Raw genomic sequence first — 8057 nt, forward strand, 5'->3', positions numbered from 1 at the left:
GTCCCCAGAGTGGTGAGCTACAATGGTCCCAGTGGGGGGAGGCACAAAGGCCCCAGCAGGGACGGAGGTACAATGGCCCCAGAGGCAGGGGGAGGGAGAGGTACTATGGTCCCTGTGGGGGAGGGAAGTACAATGGCCCCCGCAGGGGAGGGGTGGAACAGTGTCCCCAGCATGGTGAGCTACAATGGTCCCAGTTGGGGGGAGGTACACTGGCCCCTGTGGGTGAAGGGGAAGGTGCAATAGCTCCAGGGAGGGAAAGGGGAGGTCCAATGGTCCCAGCTGGGGGAGGGGGAGGTACAATGGTCCCAGGGGAGGACAATACCCACCCCCCGTGCCCCTAGTGTGTTGTTCTCAGACACCCCCGTGGGGCCGCTCTGTCCCTGAGTGTGGGGCTGCCCAGCGCCCTGCTCCAATGGCCAGACTGGATTGGGCTCTCCGCCAGCCAGGTCAGAGCAGGTCTGAGAGAGGAGAGAGAAAGTGAACAAGGAAAATGATTGACTTGTTCCCATCATATCAGAACTGGGGGCCACCAAATGACATGAATGAGCAGGAGGTGTAAAACAACTAACAGGAAGCTCTTCACCCGGCACACAGCCGCCCCGCGGCTCTCCCTGCTGGGGGAGACTGGGACGGCCAGAGCTATAGCAGGGATAAAGAAGCTCGATCAGTTCATGGAGGTTCGGTCCAGGCTGGGAGAGAATGTTGTCCCTGGGCTCTGTCTGTCAGGGGCTGGGCATGGATGGCAGGAGAGAGATCGTGACCTGTCCACTTCACTCCCTCTGGGGCACCAGGTATAGACCACTGTTGGCAGACAGGATACTGGGCTGGCTGGACCTTTGGTCTGACCCAGTACGGCCGTTCTTAGGTTCTTATCCATGTGGGGCTCCCCTCACCCCACGCACTGCCAGCCGGAGTCTGCAGGCACTGCTGGGGAGCCAGTGAGAGTCAGACCCATGCCAGGAACCAACCACCGCCTGCCTCTGTCCACGGCACTGCCCAGGGTGTGGTCACTGACAGCCACAGCTGTGCCTGGTCGGGGAGAGAAATGAAATGAAATGAAAATGTTCTTCTATTTGCACCTTGTTGCAAAAATATTTTCTGAATTAGAAAGCTGTGATTATTCCGATTTTACATTGAACTTTCACTGGGCAGAATGATCCCCCTCCCCCACCATCTGCTGCCCCCGGGCCACAGTTCCCTTGAATGTTCCCTGGGGATGTAGAATACATTTTGCTCTGTGCACCAAGGCCTGGGCAGATGTGCACCTCCAAGAGAAACACCGGCTGTTGCCTGTGGGGCTCTGCTAATTAGCCAGGCAGCTCCTATGTCTCTCCTGAGCAGCCGCCCAAGCACACAGCTTCCAGGGACACTGCCGGGGCCGGGGCTGAGGAAAGGGGAGGGCAGCAGAACCCCACCAGCTGTCTGGGCGTGTTCCTGACCAGCCTCAGCCCACCGAGCATTCACCAGGGCCTCTGGCCTTGAGAAAAAAGGAGCTTTGTAGCTGTGATGGCCGAGTGGTTAAGGTGTTGGACTTGAAATCCAATAGGGTTTCCCTGTGCAGGTTCAAATCCTGCTCACAGCGAGGGCTGTGTTTTAGCCACATCCTGGAACCAGGACAAGACAGCAGCACACACCCTGAGACACAGCCCAGGGGCTGTCTGTGACCAGTGTGTGGAAGAGGCCAGGGGAGTCTGTGCCTGGGGGAAATGCTGACCCTGGGCTGTGGTCACTGCTCTGGCTGCTGCTGGGCCCAGCCTGTCTTCTATGTCAGCCCAACAGTGCTGCACTCACCTGTGTAATACCCTGGGAAACAGTGGGCAGCCCTGGTTCAGCTGCAGCCAGTGATAGGGCAGGTGCCTGTAAGGGAAGGGCCTGTTCCCAAGGCTGGCTCAGGGGCTCTGGTCTCTCCCAGCTCCTGAGCTGTGCAGTACACAGCTGGGAAAGGGACAGACACTTGCCCAAGGGGGAACGAATGTCACAATCTCCTCTCTGCCCTAACACAATAGACTGATCTGCACAACCAGACACCGGGCCTGGGGCAGGTCTCCATGTGACTGTGCCTAACCCGGTGCAAGCTCTGGCTTGTTTTGTGCTTGTCTCCAGCTGGTGAAAAGCCTCTTCAGGACACATCTCCTGCCCCACAGCTGAAATGAGCCCCACAGTTATGAGACCCCACTGAGACTGGCTGATTTTCTCCCACCTTGTGACGCTGGCTGCAGACCACGCGCTGCTTTGGGGTGTCCTTAGTGAGGGGTTGGTGGTGGGGAGCAGCCTGGCTCAGAGACGTTATGAAGATTCTCAGGCCACATGCAGTCATGGTCCTCCCCTCCTCTTGCACTGCCCTCAGGTGCTCTGTGGCTTTAGAGCCTTCCCCTTAAGGTGTCAGTACCAGCTGCCCCACCTCCAGGTGCCCAGAGGAGGACAGGTGAGCTGGGCTCCAGCCTGGGACTCCTCCTCTCCCCTTCTGTCCCCTGAATTTTTAGCCTGGTCTTGATGCTCCTTCATTTAAGTGCCATGTGTGCTATAGGAGTATCCTGGCAGCTCCAGGACCAGTTGTGAGGGCATCAGGAGAAGCCATGAGAAACACAACCTCAGACCTCATTTATCTCTACACACACTGCTGAGTTCTGGAGCCCCAACCTTTTGCACTCAGGTTGACGAGCCAGCCCAACCCAAGACCTGGCTCCAGTGGGCCTCATTCATGCAGCAGGAGGAAAAAGACCTCACTCAGGTACCCCTGGGGACAACATAGCCCAGCCCTTGGAGAAGACGATTTACAGTAGAGCACCACCAGGTCCCACTGAGATTTGAACTATGGCAAATACCAGACACCAATCTCTAGGACGGGGGAGCTGATGTCCTGTCTCTGGGCTCCTCGTCGATGGCGTGTTGGTGACTCACAGTGAGGCACCAGAGATGGAGATGACACAGCAGAGACAAAGGGGAGTGCAGGGTGGGTTGTACCCTCTAGGTGCAGAATGTGCTGAAAATAGGGGTTGTAAAGCCTCCCAGCAGCCACCTCACAGCAGGGGTCCTGGCCTACAGGCAGCTGCCCATGGAGAAGACTCCCCATAGCAGGAGCTGTCTCCCTGAGTAGCAGCATGCCGGGGCTGAGGCAGCTGCCCCACAGGAGATCTCCCTGGCGGTAGAGTGATTGACAGAAATGACAGCCCAAACCCAAGAGAAGAAACAACTGCAGTAGCAACACTGACAGAGTTGGCAGAACTGAGGTCCCTCAAATGTGTTTGCCGACTGTTTCAAGAACCTTCCCTACTGCCTTTTCCAAGATCCCCTTTCTCTCCATGGTTCTTACCTCACAATGCTTCCATGGAGAGAGCCCTGCGCAATCCATCTTACACAGCAGTGATGACTGCCCTGTACCCTCACAACAACTTCAAGCATTGATGAGACCCCTCAGTTCTTACACTGGGTGATAGCCTAAATTGTGACTTTACAACAACATGGTGTTCACAATAGACAAAGGCTCATTGCTTTGCCTGTTCCCATCAGGCTTTGTTTCCAAGGCATTACATAAGCACAACTTTGCATTTTCATGCAGATGCTCTCTCAAGGACACATTCCACAAACCCTTCAGCAATACTGAGCTCCTTCTGGCACACCCCTTTCATCTAAAAATGGTACTCAAATTGCTCATATCAGTAGGAAAACTAAAACCTGTTTTGTTCAATATATTCATCAAGGATTTAGATATTGGCAAAGAAACTATGCTTATTAACTTTGCAGATGATACCAAGCTGGGGGGGGAGGGTTGCAACTGCTTTGGAGGATAGGGTCAAAGTTCAAAATGATCTGGACAAATTGGAGAAATGGTCTGAGGCAAACAGGATGAAGTTTAATAAGGACAAATGCAAAGTGCTCCACTTGGGAAGGAACAATCTGCTTCACACATACAGAATGGGGAGAGACTGTCTTGGAATGGCTACAGCACAAAGGGATGTAGCGGTTCTAGTGGACCACAAGCTAAATACGAGTCAACAGTGTGACACTGTTGCAAAAAAGCCAACCATGATTCTGGGGTGCATTAGCAGGTGTGTTGTGAGCAAGACACGAGAAGTCATTCTTCTGCTTTATTCTGTGGTGGTTAGGCCTCAGCTCGAGTATTGTGTCCAGTTCTGGGAGCCCCATTTCAATAAAGATGTGGAGAAATTGGAGACGGATCGGAAAAGAGCAACAAGAATGATCAAGGATCTCGAGTACATGAGCTAGGAAGGACGGCTGAAAGAATTTGGCTTGTTTAGTTTAGAAAAGAGAAGATTGAGCGGGGGACATGAGAGCGGTTTTAAGTTAAGTAAAAGGGTGTCATAAAGAGGAGGGAGAAAACTTGTTCTTCTTGGCCTCTAATGATAGAACAAGAGGCAATGGGATTGAACTGCAGCAAGGGAGGTTTGGGTTGGACATTAGGAAAAAGTTCCTAAGTGTCAGGGTGGTCAGACACTGGAATAAATTGCCTAGGGAGGTTGTGGAATCTCCATCTCTGGAGATATTTAAGATCAGGTTACTGATGTCTGTCAGGGATGGTCTAGACAGTACTTGGCCCTGCCATGAGGGCAGGGGGCTGGACTCGATGGCCTCTCGAGGTCCCTTCCAATCTTAGTATTGTATCATTCTATGATTTTGAGAAAAAAGCAGTTCAGTCGCACTTTAAAGGTGCACAAGATAATTTACGAGGTGAAGAGCTTTTGTTTCCCGTGAAAGCTCAGCACCTAATCAATTATTGTGTCAGTCTTTGAAGTGCTCCTGGACTGCTTTTTGGCTTTGATAGCGCACAGACTAGCCCGGCTTTCTCTCTGTTCCTATTCAATATGAGTAGCAACTGTCACTTCCCCTCTGTACCCAGATCTCAGCCGAGGGACAGGTTTGCTGGGCTGATGTGCATTGGCATAACTGTGACCCGACCAGCCCAGGGCTCAGCACGATCCCCTGTCCCCTCCCCCTGCAGCTACTGCTGTGTCGCCAAATCTCAGCCTCTGCACCAGAGCGCAGGGGACAGAGCGGAAGCTGGGGGATGGGAGCTGTTTGTCATGGGCCAAGCAGAGGGAAGAGACTGGTGCACCTGTGACAACTTCCCTGCTGCTGGGCTGAGGCGGCTGGTTCTTGGCTGGCAGGTGCCCCAGTGTGGTGCACAGGATCCCCCAGGGGCACTGCAGGCGGCCTGGCTTCATAGCACTTCCCCCTCCCCCAGAGAGGAGCCACTGCTGGCCCAGCACCTGAGCCCCCGCCAGCACGCGCCCCCCCAGCATCCCTTCCTATGGTTCTCCCACAGGTTGTGGGGAGCAGCTCAGTGCAGGGCCAAAAAGGGGGCACAGCATAAAAACTGTCATCACCCCTGTTCTGGGGCAGCCACCACAGCTAGGAGACCCCGGCTCCTCTGCTCTCTGGGGCAGAGTCAGTGATGCTCCTTTGCATTGCGTGGTGTGTCCAGAGTCCCTCATCCACGAGCTGCCTTTGCTCCTGGAGCCTCTGGTTCTGGTGCTGAAATTCGGCTGGAAGCACCTCTGGGCAATGGGCTGCACAAAGGGGAGGCTTTGCGGGTTGACACTGTGATGTGAGAAGAACTTGCTTTTTCCCCGTCAGCTCCTTCACAGGGGGTGCTGTATAATCTGCTTTTTTTTTCAGTTCATGTGTCTCTTTTGCTTTTTTGTAAAGGTTTTTGTGCTGGGAAACTTGTAAAATTTTTACCCAATTCTTTAGTGCCCATTTTTGGGGGGTTCCTTGCTACTTCCTTTTCCCTGTCAGCTCTTTTACAGGGGATACTGTGTGATTTGGTTTCTTTTCAATTTGTGTGCATCTTTTCTCTTTTGTTAAAAATTTTGGTGTAGTGAAACACACAAGATTGTTTCCTGGTTTTTGGTGTCTTTTTTTGGGAGCTTTTCCAGCTGCTTGTGAGTAACAGAAAAAATTCTCTGTATAGTTCATGCACGTTAGCAGTTTGTATTTCATGTACACATTTTTTCTGGTTTTTGCATTGATCCTAGTTTTTGCAAAATATGCTTGTTATGCTGTTGTGATGCGGTTTTGGGGTCCCCCAAGCTCTGCACCCTGTTCGCAGGCAGGAGAGTCTCTCACTCAGCAGGAAAACAGCAGGTTTATTAGCCGACAGGACACAGCATCGTACAGAGGAGTCAGTACAGCAGGCAGAGACAACCAGTCCCATCCATGTTGGGGAGAGGAGGCCCCGAGGGGCCCCCAGAGCTGGGGCCTGGCCCCCTCCTTTGTCTCTCTCTCTCCCAGGCCAGACTAACTGCTTCCAACTCCCAGTTCCAATTCAAACCCCTCAGGCTCCACCTCCTCCTCTGTCTGCAGTACAAAGGTGTCACCTGGTCGTCAGGGTTACCCTCAGCAGGAGCCCCACACCCTCTGTGAGCCACACACACACACAGGTATCCCCCACTCCATAACAGCTGTGTAGATGGTTCAGTGATTTTTTTAAACATTTTATCTGTTGTACAATTTTTGCCTTGCTAATCTGTGAGCTGTGTGTTCTGGAAGAACAGGGTGGTTTGGCAGTTGGCTGATGGCTCTATCAGCCTTAGAGGAGACAAATTGTAAAAGAAACCCGAAGGTTCTCTCTTTTCAGGAGAATGAGGCACTTTCTTGCACAGAGAACATCTGTTATGTAAAAGTGCAGCAAAAGACAGAACCATCTGCTTCCCACCTTAGGCAACTCCCCCAGCCATTTCCAATGTGGGCGTCTTTAACATTGTACATTCTTACAAGGCTGCCCTGACTGCACTTGTGTCAAGGGCCAAAAGGAAAAGCCCCTTTTACCAGCACAAGTTGGATGAGCAGCAGGCTCTTAATCTGGCAGTGCCGGGCTCAAGCCCTTCTCTGGGCAGCTGGCTGTTGATTTGCCTTGTGCCCTTGGAGCCCAAAGAGTCCTGCCTGCAGCTGGAGCAGTGGTCCAGGTCGCAGATTGTGGGGTGATGTCCTAGAAAGGAAAACTCCCTAGAAAGCTTCCCCAGCTGGCCATGATCGTACAGTGGTTAGTACTCTGCACTGTAGCTGCAGAAACCTTGGTTCAAATCCAAGTCATGGCAGTGATAGCCCAGAACAGGTCTGGTCCTGCTTTTATTTTCCCCAAAAGGGTGGTGAAGCACTGCAGTGCGTTACCTGAAGAGGTGGTGAAATCTACATCCCTGGAGGTTTTTAAGCCCTGGCTTGACAAAGCCCTGGCTGGGATGATTTAGTTGGGGTTGCTCCCACTTTGGGGAGGAGGGTGGACTCAATGGTCTCCTGAGGTCCCTTCCAGCCCCAGGATTCTGTGGTTCTAAGCCCATAGCCACAGGATTGGGCCTGGAAAACACAGGGTCTGTCTGGTGGAAGCTTTGTGGGGCCAGGTGCTGAGAAAGCCCCGGGCAGAGGGAGGGAGACCTGGGAGACACAGGATCTCCAGAGAAGCAATAAGGACACAGTCCATGCTGCCAGCTGCGGGTGAGAGGTGCCCAGAGGGCAATGCCAGCCAGCCCCAAAGGGTGAGGGGCAGGTGGGGAGGGCTGGAGCCATTGTTCAGGGCTCTGCTTCCTGCAGTCTGAGTTCAATGTCAGAGGCACCTCCTGGGGCTGCCTTACTGAGGCACAGCCCTAAAGCTCTCTGAGCTGCTTCCCTCTCCTGTCCTGCACGAGAGTGAGTGGGGTGACTGGCGCCTGGTGGAGCCAGGTCTTTGGCCCAGCCAGATGGAAGGGTTCAGGCAATCGGTTGGTGCGGTGGAACTTGGCAGTGTGTCCTGAGATCCCTGGAGTCCTGATGCTGGTGTGATCTTGTGAGACTGGGGCGGCCCTCCCTGGAAATGCCGTGTCTCTCCTGCTGAAGGCTCTGGTGCAGAGAGAAGTGATTTAAACTCCCCACTCGCATGTACACAGTGCTCTTCTGACCCCAATAGGCCCCCTGCCGCCCATCCCTGCAGTGTGGGAAACAAAAGTTTATGAGGAAGAGAAAACAGGCAGGAAAGTCCCTCTGCAGCACACCCCCAGTTGGGGTGGGTCATTCAGTGCTTTTCTCAGAGCGCTGCTTGTTGAAAGGTTACCCCAGAGGCGAGG

At 53.4% G+C, this 8057-nt stretch overlaps 2 non-coding genes across 2 annotated transcripts; both read left to right on the forward strand.

Moving 5' to 3' along the window:
- Positions 1–1500: 1500 nt before the first annotated feature.
- TRNAS-UGA (transfer RNA serine (anticodon UGA)) lies at positions 1501–1582 on the forward strand. The gene has a single exon. It is a non-coding gene; the product is annotated as a tRNA-Ser (tRNA).
- A 5404-nt stretch (positions 1583–6986) lies between these two features.
- Positions 6987–7058, forward strand: TRNAY-GUA (transfer RNA tyrosine (anticodon GUA)). Its single transcript has one exon. It is a non-coding gene; the product is annotated as a tRNA-Tyr (tRNA).
- Positions 7059–8057: the final 999 nt, after the last annotated feature.

Source organism: Carettochelys insculpta, chromosome 7 (genome assembly GCF_033958435.1).
Source record: "Carettochelys insculpta isolate YL-2023 chromosome 7, ASM3395843v1, whole genome shotgun sequence".
Taxonomy (NCBI): domain Eukaryota; kingdom Metazoa; phylum Chordata; order Testudines; family Carettochelyidae; genus Carettochelys; species Carettochelys insculpta.